Raw genomic sequence first — 26287 nt, 5'->3', positions numbered from 1 at the left:
CAAACTTTTATTGCTATTTTTGTTGTAAAAACAACCAAACAAAGTTATTGAAGGTATACGAATTAATAAATTTGAAATTTCCAAACAAATTTTGCAGCGGAATTATGTACAACAATGGGGCAGGAGGAGATTGAGCGGACCAATTGTTGCACGATTCAACATATTTTCTGGTTAAGTATGGATCATATTTTTTTTCAAAATCATGGTGCTAAAATTGTCCAACAAACGTTTTGAATAGAAAACTGATACGAAAAATGTTTTGTTCTGACGTAAAACCTTATTTGCCGTAGAAGGAATGTTAAGGTTTTTGTTAACAATTAGCACAAAAATCGCGCGAAAAAAACAAAAAAAAATTGAACTGTCGTAAGATGCACACTTACCAGCAGAAAATATCACCAAAGCCTCATTTCATGAGAAAACATTCCGAATTACATGATCCAGTATTATTTTTGAGGAAAAGTTGAAAAACAGCTAAAATATTGACAATTTAAGTCATGCTGTGCAACAATGGGTTAGGGCAGAGGTCGGCAACCTTTTGAGTCAGAAGAGCCAAAAACTTCAAAATTTCAAAATTTTAGAGTTTGAAAGAGCCACATTAAATATTTATTGTTTTTGAAAAAAAAATCAAAACATATGAATGATCGATGAACATTAGTTTTACAAAAGTAACTTTAAACCCATTAAAGTATTTTATTACTCTTGGATTTTTCTTTTTAATCTGTTTCTGATAACCATTCAGTATGGATTTTCTTCTGGATCGTAAACTCTTCTAACATGTTTTGATTGTTTATCACTTTAAATACGAGTCAAGAAAGTTTTAAATTCATATAAAGCTCAAATGAATAATATGCATGATGTTAAAGTGAAAGATTTGAAAATATTTACAAAGGCAGAATATTTCAAATTTCTTTGGCAAAGGAAAGCCTTTGTAATAACAAAGTAAAGAGAAATATTTTTTTTTTTAATGTCAAGCTTTTTTAAGTCATTCTCCAGATTAAGTAATCCTTTCCAAAATCCAAAAGTACGAGGTAACATTCAACTAAAATTTATGTAGTCGAAATTTTGAATCTTAAAAAATTATGCTCCTGACAACTGGTAGAATTTTCATAGTTCATGACAACAAACGAACGTGTCTTCAGAATTTTATGCATCTGGAAAATTAAAAAATCTCATTTTTTACATGTGAATCTTCAGTATTGTGCGTCCAATTGAATGAAAAAATACAATTATTGTATTTTGTTCATCAATGCTTGCTAAAGCTTAGATGAAAGGAAAATATGGTGGTTTAACCAGTATGAAGCTGTGATAATATGATTTTGTAGTATTCATAGAAAATTCGTGCCGAATAATATAAAAAGCAGTACTTTTGAAGTTTAAAAACAAAAATTTATTGAAAAACATTAACGGTGATTAACTCTTAATCAGGGCAGGTAAATGGTTACCATCAAGTAGCCAAAGTCATGCGATATTGATTAAGAGTCTTAATCGAAAATGACGATAAAAATATGTCGGTTACTGAAACTTTGTGCGCTTTTATTAAATAATGGCTGCACACATCACACTTGAAATTCTAAATGTGTTTCAAGACTCAAAGGTTTATATTTTCATTTCAATACATACAATTTAATTATAAAAAAAACTGCTTCAGGCTGAAAAGACAAATTTTGTTATTGCTAACAAGTATTTGGCCTGGTATTACATTTTCAAATAGATTTTCCGAATTGAATTATTCATTCATTTTCATTGCTGATCGGAGTTTGGAAAGCTGTCAAACTTTAATTTTTATTTCTCAATTCTTAGTTTTGGAATTTTGCATTCGAATTTCATGTATCTATTTACTTTTTTAAACCCGATGTTTATTGAGTAGGCATTCTAGAATTTTTCTGTAGTATTCAAGCCGGGCAAATCCGGGCTTTGTTTTTCTAAATTTTTTATTCAAAACTGGGAAATATCCCTATTTTCCATAAAAACGCAAGAGAAAAGTTGAAAAATAAACACATGAAAAATAATTTTTCCGAAGCCATATTAGCGGCGTTCAAATCTTATTTCACAACTTCAAAAATAGCCTGCGAATTTTTTTCTTCAAAACACGTTGAAAATTGGAATCTCGTAAAAATTATGAACAATCCTGGAAAAACAGGGTCTTTTGCCTCGATATCCAGGCAACCGGACCGGACCTGACATTTCTAAATTTTTTCTTTTTAAAATCTGGGCAAGCCCTGGGTAAACCGGGCAATGCTTGTGAGATATCAATACTGATATAACGTTAAAATTATCGTTTCAATTCAAACATGAATAGATTGGTTTTTTTTTAGTTGGTTTTTCCAATATTTTTAGTCAAAGAGGTTAATATTTTTCGAAATGGATGATTAATTCTATTAGATTATGGAAATTTCTACTGATCAATTTTCATAGAGAGCAAAACAAGTGGTGTTGCAAATTAATAATTAGATTCCAGTTTTGTTGTTTTAAAACAACAGTTATTTTTTACATTTACCGTATATGATAAATTTAATCATGATCTCCGTACAGTAAAAAAACAGTAAAAAGCAAAAAAAATGTAAAATTAGGCTCCGAAAAATGTTATTTTGTCATTTGATCCTTTCCGCTTGTTCCTACAGATGATGAAATTTTTAAATTTTCTTATGGACCTATAAAAATCCGTGAGCCAGTTCACAAAAATCAATTATTGAATCAATTAATTAATTGAAGAGCCGCAGTTTTACATCAAAAGAGCCGCATGCGGCTCGCGAGCCGCAGGTTGCCGACCTATGGGTTAGGGGACAACGATTGGCAAATCACCCTATGGGTTTTGAATAATGGTTCTTGCCGTACAAACAACCGGTCTGTTGGACGGGATCGATATTGTAATGACAATCGTATGCACCTGTTGTGCGTGAAGTTGTGAGAAATGTGTTCTCTCTCTCTTTCAATCCCCGTAAAATAAAACATAAATATTTTGATTTTCTTAAATAAATAGAATCTTTCATATATTGTGTGCTAAGATTACGTTGGTTTGGATTGTAATCAGACGATTAAGGCTCGAATCCCGCCGCATCGAACTGGGTTAAGACATTTTTTTAAGTCCACAGACGTTAAAATGAATACACACACAACAAAAATGTAATACAAACACTAAGAAACCGAAAAAGAATTGTAAACTCTACGGAGTATAAAATAAAGCAAAACATTTCTACGGAGTATAAAATATTGTTAACTCTACTGAGTGTGAACGGAAAACGTTGGTAATATAGTCTGTAGTTTACACAAGCTTTTTTGGCCGTAGAAACGAGTTGCAGTCGTCTCATTTTCTAGTGAAGACTTTAAGAGACTTCCAAACAACCATAAATGGTTAAATAAAAACGAGCGTGTGCAACTTAAGTTGTATGCAAGCTTTGATGTATTTGAAATAATTCACGTCTCGTTGTCGTGTTGTCAAAAAATTTCAGAATAATTACTGAAAATTTTAACATTTTTACGTAATCATAACAAAAAGAAATAATGAAAAATGTGTACTCATCTTAAAATCGTCTAGGAGCTTTCTCTTCCAGTTCAACAGCAATTTAAAAGTGATCCGACGTTAATCCGGAGGGCGTAGTTTCAGCCCCTCCAAATCAGCTACTTCGAATGATTTTCCATTTTTTTAATTCGAACACCTCATTCACTAAAAACTTTCACTTCCACAGATTCAAGAATAATAAAAAATAAACTTTTTTAACATTTTGCAATATAATATTCTTTTTCCAATAAAATTTGAAAATTTTGAGGCCGGATAAATAACGTCGATCAATCGTACCCGATTGCTTCGATCTAAAAACGATGTTAGTTTTTACCATTTTCTAAAACAAAAAATATTTTAAAAGCGGTTTTCATTCTAACCCACAGGTGTTACAATAATCCAAGAAGCTGCCTCATTTGTTCCTGAATATGATGCTCGCCTAACCGATCGGAACTGCCGTCTTTTGACTGTCAAGTCTTTAAATTTGACTTAATTTCACTGCCCTTAAAGAAGGTGCGCGAAATACACAACTTTTTTTACATTTTTTGTGGCCATGATCTTAAAAAAAATATAAAAAATATATCCTTACGTACAACGTATAGCTTCTAGCTTCTGCTATCTTAGATACTAGGTAAGTGAAACTGTTTTTGAGCATTCTGTAGCTGATTTTTTTCTTAGACTTCGAATAACGGAAAACTGAAGTGCTGTAGAAGGTGAATAATATCTGAGGATCATATTTGAGTTACAAGGTTTAAAAAACTAAAAATTTCTTAAAAATCGGTTACCGATATGCCAAAAATTAAATGAGAATAGACTTTCTGTTTATATTTTCTACCCAGGATCCTTTACCTACCTAAGGGTCCGGCGCCGTTTGACCGACGCATAGGGATGAGATAAAAGATCTCCACTGCTGGCGATCCGAAGCCAGCGTCGTTACTTGCTGGCAGCCAAGGTTCTCGTCAACTGTGCGGATTTCAGCGGCTAGACTTCGCCGCCACGAGCTTTTAGGCCTGCCTCTTCTTCGATGCCCATCTAGATTCCAGCCAAGCGCCTCTCTGCAAATCTCGTTTTCATCTCTTCGCACCTTGTGCCCAATCCATCTCCACTTACGTTCCCAGATCTCGATTTCTAGCGCCTTTTGATGACACTGGCGGTGAAGTTCCACGTTTGAGATCCAGTTGCCAGGCCACCAAGCGCGGATGATGTTCCGCAGGCAGCGATTCACAAAAACTCGCAGTTTTCGCGTCGTCACCGCATATGTGCACCAAGTTTCGCACCCGTACAACAATACGGATCTGACGTTTGAGTTGAGTTGTGACCCAGGATACTTTCCTTACATTTAAATTCAACTCCCCAAAATCATCTCGACAACCATCGGGCCCAATCTAGAAAAGGTGACACTAAATTCGTTTTCAAAATCGTGTTCGTTCCATTCGTCAACCATCTACATGAGCTACTACAACAAAATCACGACATAATCGATTTACAGGGGTGCCTGCAGTCTTGCTTTTGGCTATCTACTACTGTCCCTTTTCCTGTAAGTTACTTTTTTTTCGCTCCGTGCGTGTCTCGTTGATTCAGCCAGAGACTCGTCGAAACAAAACAGAACACGAGAGGATGTGCGTGCTTACACAAGACACATACCTAGCATGGCAGCCCATACTTACTGCGCTACACAATCCATTAAGCATAAACCATTAACTGACTGAGTGGATTCGGGTGGGTGAACAGGAAATCGGTTTTGTATGGGATGCTGGCTGACGGGTGAAACTCATATCATAGTAGACAGCCCACCTAGAAAAAGGACCGTCCGTCCATCGTCTGTCTGTTAGTTACTTACTGCTCGCTCGTCGTAGTAGTCCGAGAAAAATGGGTGATTGATGGTGGTGGTCGATGGCTACTTGGATTCGGACTTTCACGTTTCTACCTAACTATGCTGTGAAATTGTGCAATCTAATGCTTTTAAGTTGTTTCTCGACAGTTGTCGATGCTGCCAACAACGGATTGGTACTTTGTTTTTATTTTTGACGCCCTCCTCCAAACTCCCACCGATAATCTGATGACGGAGGAAAAAGCCAACGTTGAAAATAACGGAAATGTAGGTCACTCTTTAAGAAATTATCGTCGTCGTGACCATTATCGTTGATGTGACAAAGTTCATCCTAAACGGGGCGGGTCAGCCAGCTTCTGGTGTGGTGTGGAGCTATGCTGTGGGATGTCATTTCTCCTTTTCCGGCAATCTTTCGGAGATGATTTATCACTTGTCGCTCACACTTCGCTGAAATGTTGTGCAGGCAGACAGAGCTGTGCTGCGGGGGACGATGTCACGGATAGGATTTTGTCGGGGCTCGTTGAAAACGTGAGCTGTTTTACTGTCACTGTATTAAGGTTATTGTAAGCTAGGATGAGGATTTTCCAGGCCATCGATTTCTATTGTGTTAGAGGTTTGCCTTGACATTATCCGAAAGACCTTTCCTTTCTGGGGAAATTTAGCGGAAAGAATCATGTAAAAAATAAACTGATGGAATCTGGAAGTGATTTTCATTTGAAACTTTTGTTATGGTTTAAAAAAAAATAAAGCAACCGCCTGGTATCGATCCTTCATATAAAACCGATTGATAGATTTTAAAACTGAAATCGGCTGCATAAAGAAAAAAGAATACAAAAATATTCATAATAAAAATTAAAAAAAAAAATCATCGACTGCTCTGCATTAGGGCTTTAAAATCTAACATATCTCCTATTTCAAGAATTTAGTTCCTTCAAATTTACAAAGTTTTTTACGATAAGCAGATAGATTTTTGTTTCGACCAATTCAGTCCCACAGTTCAGTCTAGTTTTACTTATCATTCTATGGGTTGATCCATCTTTTTGAAACAGAGTTCAGACCAGGTTAAGTGAAAAGTAACCAAATATTGGTTTTTATACCCCTGCATGTATGCAACACAGATAACATTTTTCCGCTTCTAAGCGGTTCAATCTGGATATGCAACCATTGTTCCGGTGAGTTGGCAAACAAGTTGTTTAAGCTGGATAGACAATAATCTGTTTCATTTTCTAACTTTTCATCAAACACAATACAGCTTAAAAGTAAATTGATAGTCTAAGTAGGACGAAAAGAGCATAATTAGTAAAACTTCCATGGCTTATAAAAAATTAACGTCCTCAGATAATCATACCACTTGCTCATCAAAAGTTTTTAGGTTGATGGGACATCAAATTGACGTAGTCAGAAAAATGATTGGTTTCACCAGTTATTTTTAAATTTACAAAAACATGAGATTTTCACCATACTAAGAAAAATCGGTAAGTTGCAACAAACTTTGTTTTTAATGAAAAATCAAATTGATGTCATAACGCCTAACGCACCAATGGCTTTAATTTTATTTTTGTTCAAATTGAATTATAGGTACATTTTCCTATCAAAAATGTTTCCATAGAAAAAGCATTAGGGTGTTGCATACATTTAGGGGTAATGAATAGTACTAAAATTTTACTAGCTGAAATTTGGATGAAGGAAATCATACTCCGGCATATACAAACGAGGTAAATCTTTGATTTGCATTAAGATGCATTTTAGCCCAGGCAGGTAACTAAATTATAAAAATATATATTTAAAAAAAATTGGCGGCAGGTAACTAAATTATAAAAATATATATTTAAAAAAAATTGGTGGTATAGGATGATACAGGCAATATAAAGTTTGTTGGTGATATCATTAAGCCAATCCGTCATACTGTGTAAAGTTTATTAAGACATCGGAAAATGTAAAAATTTGCACATCGATTTTTTAAATTTTCTATGAGAATCCAAAATTTAAAAAAAATCTTTCACGACGTGAGAAACTATGTCATTATCATTTTGCTATTATTAAATGATAACCTTATAACATTGTATTAAAATAAAAATTAAATGAGTGCTAGGAATGTTGCATCTAACCCTGCTGCTGCATGATGCCCCGTTTGACGATAGCAAAATTAGAAGCAAAATTTATAAAATAGCCTTCATTTATGCTGTTATGCAACTGAACGTGAAAGAAATCTTTGCTAACCTGGAAACAACGTATCAAATGGATCATTCAAATGGTTCGCGAAATCCCATTCGCGGGTCCATTCAAATGGTCTCTACCGATGCCTATTATTGATAAAATTATTTGAAATCTCTAATTCAAAATTTATTAGATTCTCTCATCACTTATTCACAAACAAACAAAACTACCGACTACTGGGTTAGTATGTAACATTTTTCAACTCAAAAAGTTCCTGAAAAATTATGTCCACAGTTAATCAAACGTCTTATGCATCAAAAGTTTAAAAGTTGATAGGACAAGCTGATGAAGAAGTCAAAAAAATGGTAGCTTCTTTTGTTATTTTAATAATTTAAAATCCGTTTATCTTCCTTCCCAGAAAATTATTTTCAAGAAAAATCTATTGAACACGTATAAAAATTCATCCTTAAAGGTGTTTTTTTTTTTTTAGTTGGTAACCACAGGTGGTAAATCCCGGTTTACGGATTGTATTCCAAGGCACGGCGAGCCACCGCGTCCCCCCAGTTTGCTACTCTGGGTCCATGGGTACAATGGGAAGACTCATGATATACTCCGTGTATACCCCCTACTCCCTAAACTCCACCTGGGGCCGCAGACCTGGTTCCCACCTCGAACTGTTCAGTACACTATGCTTCAATAGTGGGAGGTCTATTCGCGCTAACGCGCTCAAAGGCAATACTCATTAACGAGACCACTTTCAGCAAAACCTCTCATCCTTACGACTCGACGCCTGAACTCTCCTCTAACGACTTGAGAACCGACATCTCCTCGCAATGACTCGAGATTCCCACACAAACCTCTCCTCTTCGCGGCTTGAGGCCTGATCTCTCCTCTAACGACTTGAGATCCGACCCCTCCTCGCATCGACTCGAGGTTTACCTCTCCTCTGCACGATTCAAGGCCCGATCTCTCCTCTAACGACTTGAAATCTGACCTCTCCTCGTAATGACTCGAGGTGACCACTTGTACCCCTCCTCTTGTTGGTAAGGGGCCTGATCCCTCCTCTTACGACTCGGGACCCGACCTCTTATTATAAAGACTCGGGGTTGACCACACAAACCTCTCTGCCTGAAGGTTTGAGGCCTGACCTCTCCTCTAACGACTCGAAGCCCGACCTCTTATCTTCAGGGTTCGAAGTTTGCCACCTTGCCCGTCGTGTGCCAGATCGAGAGCAGCTTATCCTAGACTCGCGCCTGTCACGGCACACATTCGGGACTTGGAACGCTACGACTCGGATGTTTCCCGACGGTGACGACATCCTACTCCGACTCGAGAGGCTCGCCCGGCGTCGAGAGCCTCTCTACCCGTGGGTATCCCCCGACAGTGGTTAACCCTCTTCCCTCGAGATCCGCTACGAGGAAGGTAAAGTCTTATCCCCGCAGTTTCCCTCTTAGGAAGCGGCACAACTCGGATACCCCCCGACATTGGGGTATCCTACACACGTTCGCGGCGCACCCCTGACCTCCGCTACGCAGAAGATGTTGCCTTATCTTTGTAGCTTCGATCAAGGGATCGGACGCACACTACTCAGATGCTCCCCGCCGATGGAGTCATCCTACACCGTTCGCAGACTGCCGTTGGTTCCAGCTCCTCTGCAGGGCAGTCATGATCCGGGTGAACCCATCGCTGACCGCATGCCAAGTGTTGGAATCCGCACACATCCTCTGTACAACGTTATCTGCTGTCGTGTCAGGCCCACAGGCGGCAAATATGGAAGTACGTACCGCCGCAAACCTCGGACAGACAAACACCACATGTTCGGGTGTCTCCTCTTCGTCTCCACAATCTGGGCAATATGGCGAAGCCACATGTCCAAACCGGTAGTGGTGTTAGAAAAGGCCAAAGGCATAAAACCACCAGTTCAGGTATCAGGTATCAGAATGGGGGTAGGCTTAATAGCGGCACGTTATCCAAACATACGGGAAAATTGTGCCTAGCCTTTTTTTTATCCAAGATTTCATCATTTACCTGAGAAACCTGAAAAAAAACCTATAAAAGGAAGAAATATATTCAATCTATTTAAGATGGCATAAAGCCTTTCCACTAGGGATTATTAGCATTAAAGCTCTTTTCTACATTCGGTAAGGAATGATAGAATGTTTTTTAAGTTTAATTTCTTAAACTCAGATTCGCTTAAAGCGTAAGATCCCAGAGTACGAAAACGTAGTCTGGCAAATGAGGGACAGTTACATATAAGATGGAAGGGATCTTCCACATCTGATTCACAACTACCACATACTGGAGATTCAGCACGCTGAATGTTGTGCATGTGATAGTTGAGTTTACAATGACCGGAGAGTGCTCTGATCAAGATGCTGCAATGAGATTTATTTAAAGTTAATAAGTAACTCGATATGATTGGAGATGGTTTTTCTAAAAATAATTTAGTTTGACGACAAGTGTCCAACTCTTCTCAGTATCGTTCATGCTGGTTAGAGGACCAAGTTTGAATTTGGTTTCTGAACCAACATGGCGATATTGGGACAGCCGGCTCTGGTCCGTAAAATTCCTTTTCCGACCCAGCTCTAGCGAGTTCGTCGGCGCATTCGTTTCCAAAAATTCCCTTATGTCCGGGTACCCATAGAAGGTTTAATCCATTGCCTTCAGCAAGTTCTTCGATTGCTCTCCGGCATGCGATTATCAGTTTTGATCTAGAACTGGAAGCACTGAGTGATTTGATAGCTGCTTGGCTATCTGAACAGAAGTAAATTGTTCTGAACATAATCTTCTTTTGAAGTGCAATTTGCACTCCATATATAATAGCATATAGCTCAGCCTGAAAGACTGTACAATAGAGGTTGAGCATATTCTATGTTCAACTCGTGACAGTAAATTCCTGCACCTGCACGGCCGTTTGATAATGAACCGTCAGTATAGAATACAATATGAGATGACATTTGGTCCTCTACGAAACCTGTTAACCATTCTTTAGGAGAAGGAAATTTGACTTTAAACACACATTTGTATGCCTCGATGATCTATCGATATTTCCTGACAGCCAGAGACCAACTGCCTGTAGACGAAAAGCACATGAGAAGGCTTCCTGTTTTAGGAACAAGTGTAGAGGTTTGATAGAAAACAGAGCCTCTAGTGCTGCAGTAGGAGTTGTAGTGAACGATCCGGACATCCCCAAAAGACACATTCTTTGAAGGTGATTTAGTTTAGTCCGAACTGTTGCAACTTCTCCTTTCTGCCACCACACTAGACACCCATAGGCCAGAATTGGTCTTACTATTGTGGAGTAAATCCAGTGAATATGTTTGGGTTTGAGTCCCCAGTTTTTTCCGATTGCACGTCGGCATTGTCCGAAGGCCATGCATGCTTTTTTGATTCTGAATTCGATGTGATCAGACCAGTTTAATTTGGAGTCAAGAATGACACCCAAATATTTAACTTGATTAGACACGGTGATTTCGGAACCATAAAACAGCAGAGGGCGCACCCCGCGGGTGATACGTTTTTTAGTAAATAAAACAATATTAGTTTTTAGAGGATTAACTGAAAGTTCTACATGAGAACACCATCGTTCAACAGAGCGCAGAGCTTGTTGCATTATATCAAATAATGTGCTTATGCACAAACCTCTTACCAGCAGAAGATAATCATCTGCGAATCCATAGGTTGGTATTCCACGGTCAATGAGTTTTCTCAACAAGTCGTCTGCAACTAGGTTCCACAAAAGAGGTGATAGTACACCTCCCTGTGGGCAACCACGTGTGCTAACTTTTGTAATTGAAGCCTGTCTTAAAGACGAATGAAGATTCCTGTTACTTAGCATTGCGCTAATCCAGTTAGTTATAACACTAGGCACTCCATGAAGTAGTGCCGCATCCATTATTGATGTAAACGAGACATTATCAAATGCTCCTTCTATGTCTAGAAATGCTCCTAGACATGATTCTTTCTGTGAAAAACTATTTTCAATATTGTGTACTACGTTGTGCAGAAGACTTAATGTTGATTTTCCTGTTTGGTATGCATGTTGTGTCGCATTAAGCGAATTTTGGACAAGGCATTCTTGCCTGATATGATGATCAATTAAACTTTCAAGTGCTTTTAATAGAAATGAACTTAGACTAATAGGAAGAAAGTCAAAAAAATGGTAGCTTCTTTTGTTATTTTAATAATTTAAAATCCGTTTATCTTCCTTCCCAGAAAATTATTTTCAAGAAAAATCTATTGAACACGTATAAAAATTCATCCTTAAAGGTGTAGAAAAGGCCATTAGGCATAAAACCACCAGTTACAGTTATTTTCTGTTTTTTACGAAAGAAATTTACACTTTTTTGTAACTAGATTTGGATTTGTTTTATCTTGATGGCCGGTCGTAGAATTATCCACATTTGATATCAGATATTTTCAAGGATCAATCTCTAATATATCGATCTTTGCCATTTTTAAAAAGGGAGAGGTACTTTAAAAAAAAATCAAAATGAGGACACTAAGCTTCAAAATTGTTTTAACCTTCTACCCGTTGAGATGAGATGAAGGATATGCAGAAAATAAATAAAGTCCTAAAAAATAAAATAAAACATTAGTCGTATTCGAAAACACTGAAAACAAATAAAATGTATGAATGTACCAGATGCTGATAGGTCTTTCGTCCCGAGTCGGTACGGGAAGCAAAGGTGTCAGGTGTCCTGATTTATCGGGATTTGTCCTGATTTTCGAGAGACCGTCCTGATTTTTCAAAAACTCTCGAGATGTCCTGATTTCCCTAAAATGTCCTGAATTGTCCTGATTTTCATAAAAACTTCTTAAATATGATCGAATATGTAGTTAAACTATGATAAAATCGAATAAATAGGTTATAAAATAGTTAAACCCATTTGACAGATTCGGTTCAGATGATATTCAAATGGTGTTTTTCGATATGAACTACCGGCCAGCCATCAAGCTGCGTAATGTGGTTGCATAAATCAAGGCGTTTACAGCACCTGTATTGCGCCTTTATTTATGCAATCTTAGCAGAAATCCTTATTATTTTCATAAATCAAGAGATGTCCTGAAAAATCATGATTTTTAACTTCGTGTTGTCCTGATTTTTGACGAAACCACCTGCTGACGGGAAGTTTCGATTGCACATTCAAATATTGTTCATGCTTGTTACAGTTACATTTATACTTGGTTCATTGTTGATCATGAATCAATTCGGAAAAATACATGTCTAAAGCATACCAAAAGAAAAAACCGTCAAATCAAATTTGAGAAAAAATTACACTCAGTGTAGCTCGAAATAAGAATCAGCAGAACCACCCTGTAATTGCCAACCAAGAAAAAACAAAAAACCAACCATATTGACACTTGAGACGACCCGGAAAAAACCAAAGCACATTCGATCATTTCCGTTTGAGTGCGCGATAGTGGTGGCAGCGTGTGGCGTCAGCAGAAAAAAGTCTGGTGCATCACTACATCGATCTGGTGAGTTTCTCTTTCGGAGGCAAAGTTTTTCTTCCGAAATTTACAAAAAAGGACGAAAGGAAACTAAATATTTTATCCCGGCTCCAGCAGCACACGCCAAAGGCACGTTCGCTAAAAACGCACCAGCGGACAAGCGTCATCACTGGCAAACGTGGCGTACCTGCCAAAGGTACGGAAAGCTAAAAGGAATTCGGCAGCAAAAAAGCCCCTCAGAAAAGGGTGAGTTGGCAAAAAGCAAAAACGCCGAACTTATGCTAACCAAATGCGTTGCCGTAGGGCTTTTTTCTCTTGCTTTCTTTTTTTTCTCAAGCGATTGGTTGAGTTGGCAGCAGGGCCGAATTGCTACAGGCAAAAGAGGTTCCGACGGCGGATAAAAAGCAGTATCGACAACCAGCAGTGTTCGGAAGTGGGGTGCCCAACCTCCTACTGGCATTTCCGGAAAGTTAGGCAGCAACATCCAACTCGAATCGGCCAGCATCTCCCGGCCAAGTTCGCTGAGTGTGTCATCCACAGCCAGGTTACCGAAAGCAGCAGAATCCGGATGCCCGGTTCCCGGTCCCCTGCTCGCATCCGTAAATCTTCGCATCAAGCCAGCGGCACCCAACCACCTGCGGGCACTTCCAACAACACGAGCGATCTCCGCATGATTCAACGAAGTGCCGTTTCACGTCCAGGTGCCGGCCAAGTTCGCTGAGTGTTTCGGCAACAACCAGTTCACCGAAAGCAGCAGAATCCGGATGCCCGGTTCCCGGTCCCCTGCTCGCCCCCGCAGATCATCGCATCAAGTTGGCAAAAAACGTCCTGTGAGGTTCATGGGCTTCATCGCAGCCAGCCAGCAGAACCGGAAAATGATTTCTGTTGCGACACTTTGTGTGGTGATGACACTGCGGGCGAACAGGATCATCGACGGCGAGAGTTCCAGCGAAGCAGTTCATGTGTTGAGTGAGTAGCCAAATATTCTGCCCTATTCTAAAGTTTGAGGTTGCAACATGCAAGAAAATCCTCGTAAATAATAACAAAAATGATTTGACAATAAAAAGTTAAAGATATAGACATGTAAAATTTAAAATTGTCTTCATTCGAAGCAAATGTGAACTTTATTTGGTTGGACATCTGAGCTAGCCAGGCAAGGAAGAAGAAAACTTCAATCTTCTTTTCCTTAAGCCAAAATCATTTCCTACATTGGCACCCAACGTTAAAAACCCACACAGCACAACAGAAAATTTTGGTTTTTTGATGGTTTTTCCTCCTTATCGTTAATTTTCGAAATCTTGTTAAGATTTCATCGTTTGGTTCGTTTTTGGATTTATGTTTCGATTCTGCTGCTTCAGAATAAGTAGCAATAAAAGTCAACATTATTATTAGTACAATACAAAGTAAGTAAATTATTTTAAGATGGATTTTTCGTTGCTATCAGAAGAGGAGATCGCTTACGAATTAGCGTTGCGACACATTTTGAATGTGAATTCACTCACACATCGCAGCAAAGTGTTGCGTTTAAAAGCACTTCTTCAAGAAGAACAAATTAAGGACCTTTTTCACAATAGTTCGATTCATGTTATGAGTCCAACAATAAATATTGAGAATTGCACAGTTGGCATTAAAGATCTACAAACTTTTGCCGATTTAGCTTGCAAAACAAACAACAACCAGGATCTTAAAATAGCTAGAGCTAGATTGCTTCATTATGACCAAAGATTGAAAATTATAGATCCACCAAACTATCTTATTGATGTCCTCACTTCCCTTCAGTCAATCGTAAGCGAGTTGCTTAAAAAAGTGCGTGCGCATATTGAAAATGGTGCTAGTGCAAACTCTAGTTTAGTGGCAGTGGAAGAGGAAGGAGTCGGAGGAGAAAGCAGTCTGGCAGAGATCTTCAACGCTTCAGCAAGCATTCAAAACACCACAATACAGGCAGGTTCACCAATCAACACAAGCCGAGGACGAGGGCGAGGAGTTTCGCCACATCAACAGACAGGAGCCGTTCCAAAGCAACGAGTGTTGAACAACGACTTCGAAACCAGCAACCCTCCACACCTTCTCCCCAATCCTCATGCGCAACAACAACGGGTTTTGAACAACAATGCATCTGCAATCAACCGTGATCAACAACTACAGCAATCAACTGAAGACAACAACGAAGGTAATCGACGTGACTTCAGATCAACACAGGCAGGAAACAGCAGCACGGAAAGAGAGCGTTTCGACGATCTTAGGAACGAGCTCTTGAACAACCTGTTGCAGCTACAACTTCAGCCACGCAGAAACGACGAGAATAGCAGGATGCAGAAGGCGATACACCACTGGCGTTTCTTCTTCAAGGGGCGCGAAGACGTCGAGAATCTCAACACGTTCCTGGATCGAGTGGAAAGCTTTGCGGTTTCGGATGATATTTCCGATGAGGTTTTGCTATCAGGCGTCAAGCATTTACTCATGAACGATGCGCTGGAGTGGTATGCAGACAATCAGCGTCAACTGGTGTCGTGGGACGCGTTCAAGCGTATTATTCGCCGTGACTATCTAGGTGAAGAGCATGGTCAGTTGCTGAGGGCTGAGGCGTTTTTCCGTTACCAAGGTGAAGCAGAATCGTTCGACCAATACTTCAAGGACATTTCTACGTTGTTCCGGTTTGCCGATCCACCGATGTCCAACGCAGAAAAGCTGTTCCTGGTAAAAAAGAATATGCGCATGGATTACTTATCAGCAGTCACAGCAGCAAATCCTACAACACTCGAGCAGCTAGTTCGGACGTGCAAAACCCAAGACAACATGAAGCTTTTACTGGACAGACAACAGCGCATGTCTATTCCGCGCGAATCATTATTAGCACCGAGGTTGGCCACTCCGAAGAACCAACAAAAACCGTCGTACAACCAGCGTTTTTCGAAGGTGAATCTGGTGGAGAAGAACAACGCGGGAGAATCTGCAGCAACAACTCGATTACAAAAAGAAGCGGCAAATGCAGACGACGATGAGTATTGGCACCTGAAAATGGAAGAGCTGACGGAGCAGATCAACGCCATCAAGACTTTTGTGGATCGTAGACATCCCAGAACCACAAGCAGGCAGAATCAACCGTCGATACCCAACCAACAACAACAACTACCGTATTCGCAGTACACGCAACAGCAACAGCTGCAGGCTACACAACATCAGTGGCAGAAATCTCGATATCCGATAGAACAGCAGCAGTATGAAGGTGCGCAGCAGTATCCAGGGAATCAAAATCAACAGTTTCAGTATTCGCAGCAACCATGGCAAGGTCAGCAGCAACGATCTTCGAATTACAATCAACAGTATCAGCCCATCCAACCGAATCAACAGCACCAGACAACTCAACGACAATTTCAGCAATACAGACAACCCTGGCAAACACAAGAAGCATCGTCTCCAAAACAGCACTTACAGGACCAGCGGAGAACTCTGACAACTTGCTGGAATTGTGAAGAAGCAGGACACCGGTTCGTCGATTGTGAGAAGGAGCAGACTTTCTATTTCTGTCATGGCTGCGGCAAAAAGGGATTCACCCTGCGCAACTGCACATCATGTCGTTCTAGCGCGGGAAACTACAAAGCGGGGAGTCATCAGTAGAGGGAGATGATTCAACAAACCCAAGCAACACCCTCATCGAAACCCTGATATTGACACAACTCAACTCGATCATCATTAATCCCGGACAAGACAACAGGCCGCATGCCGTCATCGGAGTTCTAGGCAAAGAACTGAAAGCTTTATTGGACAGCGGAGCCACTTGCTCACTACTAGGCGGCAGCAACGTGAAAATTGAAGACGAACTAGGATTACGAAAAGGAAACGCTAAAGAAGGGATACAAACAGCTGATGGGACGTGTCATAAAGTTGTCAGCTTTGCTCGCCTTCCCATAGCCTACAATGACCGAAACGAAACCCTTCCAGTATTGTTAGTCCCGTCGATTCCAGACTGTGTAATATTGGGCATGGACTTCTGGAACACCTTTGGTGTTAAGGCCGTGTGTTGTACACTGGAAACCATACCTACAGTAGCAGAAGGAGAAGATCCACCAGAAAAACACGTAACGAAGACACTATCGGATGAAGAACAGAGACGGTTAGATTCGGTTGTGCAGCGATTTCCTAAGGCAGAAGATGGCGAGTTAGGCAGAACACAGCTGTATGAGCATCGTATCGACGTCGGAGACGCACCGCCGAAGAAACAAAGACATTACCCGATGTCTAAATACGTGCTGGAGGAGGTGAACAAGGAGATCGATAGGATGTTGGCCATGGACGTCATCGAGGAGGCCATGTTCTCCCCTTGGAACAACCCACTCGTCGCTGTTAAGAAGAAAAACGGGAAATGTCGTGTCTGCCTGGACGCCCGCCACCTGAATAGCGTGATGGTTAATGAAGGCTACCCGATTCCCCAAATTTCGTCAATCATCAACAACTTAAGCGGTTGTACATACATCTCGACCATCGATTTGAAGGACGCATTTTGGCAGCTTCCATTGCATCCAGACTCTCGTCCACTAACTGCATTCACAGTACCCTCTCGCGGTCATTTCCAGTTTCGCGTTGTTCCTTTCGGTTTATGCACAGCTAGTCAAGCGCTGGCGAGAGTAATGACGCACATCTTCGCCGACATGGAGCCGCACGTGTTTCACTACCTCGACGATATCGTGGTTTGTTCAAAAGACTTCGAGGAGCATCTGAAGACATTGGAGGAGGTCGCTCGAAGACTGAGAATCGCGAACCTAACAATATCCAAGGAAAAGTCGATGTTTTGCCGGAAGGAGATCAAATACTTAGGATACGTCTTGAACGAGCAGGGTTGGAAAGTCGACGATGAAAAGGTAGCATGCATAGTAAAGTTCCCGGTTCCGACTCAGCGAAAGGAGTTGCAGCGTTTTTTGGGCCTCTGCAATTGGTACCGTCGCTTCATCCATAACTTTGCCAAGCTTGCAGCACCACTTACGGAACTCACCAGAACCAAGGTCAAATTTCGCTGGACCAAGGAAGCAGAAGAGGCATTTTTAAAGCTGAAGTCCATGTTAGTGTCCGCACCAATTCTTGCCATGCCGGACTACTCCAAGCCGTTCGCGATCGCATGTGATGCCAGCGATGTCGCCATTGGAGCTGTGCTCACCCAAGAGATTGACGACGAGGAACACCCGATATGCTACTTCTCCCAAAAGTTGTCAGCATCAGAGAGGAAGTATTCGACTACAGAACGGGAATGTTTAGCGGTGATAAGGTCAATAGAGAAGTTTCGCTGTTACGTGGAAGGAGTTAAGTTCATCGTGCATTGCGATCATGCTGCATTGAGCTATTTAAAATCGATGAAAAACCCAACAGCACTATTAAGTCGCTGGATTCTTCGTCTGAACGCCTTCGACTTTGAAATTCGATATCGAAAGGGCACAATCGCTTACTAGTTGTTCGCTTACTAGTTGTCAATCGATTCGGACGTGTTTTTTCCGCTCCTCCGTACTCTGCGTTTAACTTTTTTTTATCGCCCGCTGTTTTTAAATTAATTAAAATGAAGTGTGAAATTTGTTCTCTGGACTCTGCCACTGATTCAATCATGTGGAAGTGCATTGGTTGCCCGCGAGTTTTCCATGCATCCTGTGTGGGAGTTGTTATTCAAAGAAACACATTGAGGAGCAAAAAAGTGGATTCCAGTGCGTACCTCTTACCGTGCTGTCAAACTTGCCAGGAGCTCGTTAATGCTAAGCTAGAAATCAACAGTTTAGCTGAAGAACAAAAAAAACTAGCTGAGCTGATTCACAAAAACACGGAGGTGGCGCATCGCTTTGCGCTTCAGCATGATCAGTCAAACATGATCTTAGAGGCGATCGAAGGGCTAGAAATAGCTATGCAGGCCATTAAATTAGAGCTCACTACAATTAATAAAAACAGCACTTTAGCTGGATCTGTCGCTGCGTTGAAAAACCATGCGACATCGCTTTTCGACACGGCTATGTTGACTTCGCAGGAATGCCTAACAAAGTCAATTAATTCAGTGACGTCAGGTCTTTCCAAAGACCTGTGCAACATAAATGAGGAACTCAGTCAGCTACAACAGCTGTCGATGGAAATCGCCTCAAGTTGCACGATTACGTCAAACCCAGTATTGGAGCTTGATATACTGGATGAGTTAAAAACATTATCAGCCAACATAGCCTCTGCCCGTTGTCGTTCTCCCTCACCTCCGACACCAGATTACCCAAGCCTAGATATCGAGCTAAACAGAAAATTAAAATTAAATGACTCAGGTTGGCGACTTCTGGGTACAAAAAAGGTGTGGAAAGCTGACTGGGCAGAGTTCGATATTCGCCAGTCACGTCGCAGAGAGCAACAAAAAAACGCTGATAAAGCGAAAAAACGAAGAAAACGTCAACGTCAAATCAAACCGATCAAAAAGCCTTCCACTGACAAAGAACTGCTTGCTGCCGCCAAGGTCACGTTTAATAGGAAACCTCAGCCGAAAACAAAGATCCCGACCTTCATCAATTTTCAACGTGGAGATACTCTAAACCCTGGACCCTCTACTGTATCATCAAATACACCACCACTGGACCCTGGACCCTCTTCTGTGTCACCTAATACGCCACCACATCATGATAGGCTACCGGCTAGGTTCCCGACTACTGCTGCGGCAACGACTTCACCGTACCATGCAAATATGTGCACACATCATCCATCGACTTCCATGCCGCCATATGCAACGTTCAATCCGTGTCCCACTTCATTCAGTGCACCCTTTGCCGGCCCCTGCTACCACCATGGCCCTAATGCATTTGATTTCAACAACCCGGTAATGTATCCATATTTTCTGCCCCATCGACGCGTGCCACTATAGGTATTAGCTCTTTGATTAATGTTGACCAAGCGGATCGCGTTACAATTCGTTCGCGCGACCATAGAACATCTTCTGCCCTGAATACATCCGCTATAGTAAATAATAATGAAATTGTGGCTTATTGTCAAAATTTTAACAGAATGCGAAGTGCATCGAAATTGAATATAATTTATAAAAATTTAGCAGCTAGTAGTTATACTATAATTTTGGGAACAGAAACAAGCTGGGATGTAAACATAAAGAGCGAAGAAGTTTTTGGTTCTAGTTTCAACGTGTTTAGAGATGATAGAAACTTTCTTCTTTCTGACAAGAAATCTGGCGGTGGTGTGGTTGTGGCAATCAGCTCTGTCTTCGATTCTGAGCTCATTCCTACGACTAAACACAAAGAATTCGAGCAGGTGTGGGTCAAAGCCCGCATCTTCAATGAAACGCATATTTTTGGGTCGATTTACTTTCCGCCAGAATATGCCACTAAAGAATATTTTCAAAAGTTTCTGTTTGACATTACTGAAATGTTCGCAAATTTTGAGCCCGAATTTAAAATACACCTTTATGGCGACTTTAACCAATCAAGTCTCCAATTCTTAATTGATGAAGATAATGAAAGCATTCTCTTGCCGATCTGTGGTGATAATGAAACACTGCAAATTCTTTTTGATAATCTGGCTTCTTTGTGTCTTAATCAAATAAATCATGTAAAAAATGCCTGTAGTCGATATCTGGACTTATTATTTTCCAATTTGACTGATGATTTTTGTGTTGTAGAAGCTTCAGATCCAATTTGGAAAAACGAGGTCTTCCACACTGCTATCGAATTCTCAATCATATGTCCTGATCAAAAACGTTTACCAGATGATTACGAGTTTATAGAGACGTTTGACTTTTTTCATGCTAACTATAATATGATTAAAACAAAATTACAAGTTGTTGATTGGCAAACAATATTCCGAGCTGAAAACTCAACAGACAATCAAGTGGAGATTTTTACAAAATTCTTGGTAATATTCTCAATGAATACGTTCCAACAAAATTAAAGCGACGAACAAATAATAACAAAAATCCGCCATGGTTCACGAAAGAGCTTGTGCATTTAAGAAATAAAAAGCAGAAGGCACATAAAAACTGGAAAAAGAATCCATCATTAGTCACTAAGTTAGAACACCAAGAAGCCAGTAATCGACTAGCAATACGCTTAAATACTTCTTTCCAAGACTATAATATAAAAATTGAGCAAAACATAAAATCGAACCCAAGAAACTTTTTTAGATATGTCAATACAAAATTAAAAAATAATAGTTTTCCATCTCGCATGCACTTTGGCAGCATAGAAGGTCAAAATTCCGACGAAATTTGTAATCTATTCGCCGACTTTTTCCAAAATGTTTACACTAGTTTTTCCGAGCAAGATCGTGATACCTCGTTTTTTAGTTATCTCTCTGATTCAACGGTACTTACTGTAGTAGAATCAATTTCCTTTGAAGAAATATGTAAAACCATTTCTTCCTTAGACAGCACTAAAGGGCCCGGGCCTGATGGAATTCCTCCACTTCTTTTAAAAAATCTAGTAAATGAACTGAGTATGCCATTGTTTCTTCTATTTAACTCTTCATTGAAATCAGGTGTTTTTCCTCAAGTATGGAAAGAATCATTTCTTGTACCCATATTCAAGTCAGGAAAAAAATCTGACATAAACAATTACAGGGGCATAGCCATTTTATCGTGCATACCAAAACTTTTCGAAGCTATAGTGAATGCAAAAATATATAACCAAATTAAAACACTCATTACTGAAAAGCAACATGGATTTGTTAAAGGAAGATCTACAGCCACTAATTTACTCGAGTTTGTTACCTATAATATTAGCTGTATGGATCGCGGTAATTCTGTACAGGCTTTATACACGGACTTCAGTAAAGCTTTTGACAGAATTGACATCCCCATGTTAATTTTTAAATTAAATAAACAGGGTTTCAGTTCACACCTACTGAAATGGATAAAGTCCTATTTAACGAACCGCTCACAAGTTGTTAGATTTAATGGTTCACTTTCAAAAAGTATCTCCGTTACTTCTGGTGTGCCTCAAGGCTCCCATCTCGGCCCCTTATTATTTATTTTATACGTAAATGATATAACTTGTCTTCTCAAGCAGTCAAATGTGCTAATTTATGCTGATGATATGAAACTTTATATGAAAGTGAATAGCGAAGAAGACTTTAGAATCTTTCAAAACGAAGTTAATGTATTTAACAAATGGTGCATTAAAAGTCTGCTCAAACTTAACGTGGCAAAATGTTCAAATATTGTATTTACCAGAAGAAAATGTCAGTCATATGAAATTGTCAAATTGGGAGATGATCCTGTCGAGAGAGTCAACAAGATTAGAGACCTTGGAGTTATATTGGACTCAAAACTTACCTTTGTAGATCACTATAACTCAATAATCCAGAAATCAAACGGTATGTTAGCATTTATAAAACGTTTCAGTTATAATTTTAAAGACCCATACACAATAAAAACATTGTACACAGCTTATGTTAGATCTATTCTTGAGTATTGTAGCGTTGTGTGGTCGCCTTTTCAAATTTTACATAAAAACCGTTTGGAATCAGTCCAGAAACAATTTGTTCTATTCGCTTTACGAAATTTAGGATGGTCTCAGAACCAATTACCTAGCTATGAATCACGTTGCCTGCTTATAAACATGGAAACATTAAGTGTAAGAAGAGAGTTTGCTGCAATCTGTTTTGTAAACGACATAATTAATCAGCGCGTTCAGTCTGCTTATCTACTAAATCAATTAAACTTTTATTGTCCTTGCCGTCATTTAAGAACAAGAAATCTTTTCATTATAACCTCTACTCGAACTGATTATGGAAAATATAGTCCTGTTAATTGTTTAATGTATAGTTATAATAAACATTATGAGAATATAGACTTAACTATGTCAAAACAGCAGCTGAAAAAAGGTTTTTACGGTAACAGGCACCGAAGAACCTGACTTTGTAAATGTAAAGAAAAATTATTATTATTAAGCTTATTTGAACATTGTAATCTCTAGGTTTAAGTTATTATATATATGTAGCCTACACTGTTTGGCGGAATAAATAAATAAATAAAAAAAATCAACGTCGTTCCGGATGCCTTGTCGAGAGCAGTCGCCACAATTACACTCTCCAAGGACGACACGAAGGACACTTGGTACATCAAGCTTGTTCAGCATGTGGAAAAAGAGCCGGATAAGTATCCAGATTTCCGGACGATCGACGATGAACTGTATAAGAACTGTCGCTGTCGTGACGAAGCGGGACTGGTGACACACAAATGGAAGAAAGTTATTCCACTTGAAAGTCGGCAGGAGGTAATCAAAAGGTTCCACGATTCCACTACAGGAGCTCACCTGGGATTCTACAAGACGTTGAACAAAATCCAAACCCACTTCTATTGGCCCAAAATGCAGGACGATGTCAGCCGTTTTGTTCGAAGTTGTGACACTTGTAAAGCTAGCAAGGCGCCGAACACGTAGATGATGCCACAAATGGGCAACGCCAAACCAGCTAAAGTTCCATGGGAGCTGATTTCGGTGGACTTCGTGGGCCCTCTGACTCGCTCGAAGCAGGGAAACACCGTGATGTTCGTCGTAGTGGACTGGATAACAAAGTACGTGGTAGTGCAGCCCATGAAAGCAGCAGACTCAGTTCGGATGGTACGCTTCTTGGAAGAGCAGGTGTTCCTAAAGTTCTCCCGTCCCAGGATCATTCTTTCCGACAATGGCAAACAGTTCGAATCAGCCGCTTTCAAATCGTTACTGGCACGCCACAAGATCATCAATATGCGAACTGCCTTCTACTGTCCTCAAGTGAACAACGCCGAACGCACCAACCGTGTATTGATCACATGCATCCGCTCACTTATAGACGAAGATCATCGCTGCTGGGATGAGAATCTACCGGCGATCACCGCAGCGATCAACAGCGCGAAGCACGAAGTCACTGGAGTCAGCCCGCACTTCGCGAACTTCGGCCGTGATTTGATTCTTCACACGGATCTCTACGCACAACAGCACTTGAACGCCGCGGATGATCCAAAGATCACACAGGATCTACGACTGTCAGAAATCAAGCGAATCCAAGAGTTCATCACGAAGAGGATCAAGAAAGGTCACGAAGACTCCAAGCAGCGATACAACTTAAGGAAGCGGACGGTAGATTTCAAAGTTGGTGATGTAGTATGGAGAAGAAAGTTCAACCTGTCATCGAAAGCAGATCACGTCAACCAAAAGCTGAATCCGAAGTTCGTGCCAGCAGTCATTCGAAATGTGCTAGGTGCGAATCTGTATGAGTTAGAAGATGTCTCGAGCGGGAAACGCGGACGTTATCACGCGAAAGACATCAAAGCAGATTAAGTAATCAAGCTATGTACACAAGGCAAAGCCTGTCAACAACGAGCAAAGCTCCAAAAACAACATCCAAGGTGTGACGAGCAACAACAATCTATCAACCAATTCTCCACCTGAAAATGTTCAAGAATACCACAAACATCATTGATACAGCAATCAACCAAGCTTGATAGAACGAAGCACTAGAATCAAGAATACCCATCCGTTCTCAGACCGTGACAAACTGACAACTTAACCAACACCCAACCATCAACCTATACGAACTGAAGGAAACTTCGAAGGCAGAACCAGCCCCTTCAGGCTCGGGTTATTGGAATACGGGAAATTCAAGTACAGTAGCTCCAAACACCAAGTCGCTGCTGTCGAAAAGATATTCAGGACTTCAAAACGGGCGAAAGAGTTAAGCACCTACGGAGTTTTGCGCAGAAGTTGTGAGGGGTAGACATTATGACGGTCGCTACTTCCATATCGAATCTCGCAAACTGCCGAAAGCACCAAGCACTAAGAAATCAAGCTATGTGAACACGGCCATGCCGGTCAACTAAGAGAAATCTCCAAAAACAACATAAATGGTGTGATGAGCAACAAAATTCTCCACAACAACCTCTCCACCAGAAAATGTTAATAAGTACCACAACCATCATTGACACAGGAAAGAACCAAGCTTGACAGAACAAGAAATCAAGAGCAACAACACTTAGCCGTTCTCAGATCGTGACAAACTGACACATAGCCATGAAGACTACAAACCGATGACGAATAGAAAGAAGTACTGAAGAATAAGAAACCGTTCGCCGGACGAGATAAACCGTGCACACAGAAAGCGACAACCATCACAATCTATTTGTATTGGTACTACGTAAAGAATTTGAAGCTACTTTCTCATACTAATAACTCTTATTATCAAAAAAAAAAATCCAAATACAAACATTCGTAGAAATTTTCGGGGGTCAGTAAGAAAATTCAAAAGGAACGCGAATTGGAGGCGCGGTAAAACCTCTACTCTGGGCTCTTTCTGATTTAGGAGACTAAATCCTCCTTTACCTGGAACTCTGCGAATCACCACGAACCTGTAAATAAAACCATCATGTTTCTCTGTAAATATTTGTACATAGTACCGTTAGTTACGTCATTATTGTTCGATCGGAATCCTTTTGATTAGTAAAGATTTTTGATCGTTTCTGCGTGTTTGCTGCAGCAGAAATTCGTTGAGAGAAACAAGTTTGAGATATTGGTCGGTAACTTTGTCACATTTCGGTGACGCAACTTTGATCACCATTTGCCAGAAGTCGCTGGTGCTACCTTTGGTTAGAATAAGTATCTTCGTTTTGTACTATGTGCACTACTTCTGGTGTGCCTTTAGGGCCACGCAACTAAGCTAGTTAATAAGTATTTTGAGTTTAGCTCAAGCCTTCTGATCAATAATAGCTCCGACCAATTTCTGAGAAAGTTGTAATTTTTTTCATGAGCCGCCTTACACCGCCTCATGAAAAAAATTTTCTGTTGTGGCAATGCTGTGTTACAGTTACATTTATACTTGGTTCATTGTTGATCATGAATCAATTCGGAAAAATACATGTCTAAAGCATACCAAAAGAAAAAACCGTCAAATCAAATTTGAGAAAAAATTACACTCAGTGTAGCTCGAAATAAGAATCAGCAGAACCACCCTGTAATTGCCAACCAAGAAAAAACAAAAAACCAACCATATTGACACTTGAGACGACCCGGAAAAAACCAAGGTGCGTATATATTCAGGAGGTGTTCCCGAATAACGAATTCCCGATTCAGCCATTTTGGCTATGCAGGCTATGCAACTATACGGAACTCATGAAGTTTGTTTACCAACAAACCACAGAAAAGCTGAGCAAAAAATAAACAAACTCATTGAGAGCCCCGCTCACTCCTCGCCTACTTACTGTGAAAGTCGGAGAACCTAGTGTATCTAAGAACCTTGGAAAAAACCAAAGCACATTCGATCATTTCCGTTTGAGTGCGCGATAGTGGTGGCAGCGTGTGGCGTCAGCAGAAAAAAGTCTGGTGCATCACTACATCGATCTGGTGAGTTTCTCTTTCGGAGGC

Source organism: Uranotaenia lowii, chromosome 1 (assembly GCF_029784155.1).
Source record: "Uranotaenia lowii strain MFRU-FL chromosome 1, ASM2978415v1, whole genome shotgun sequence".
Classification (NCBI taxonomy): Eukaryota; Metazoa; Arthropoda; class Insecta; order Diptera; family Culicidae; genus Uranotaenia; species Uranotaenia lowii.
This window is presented reverse-complemented; position numbering follows the sequence as displayed.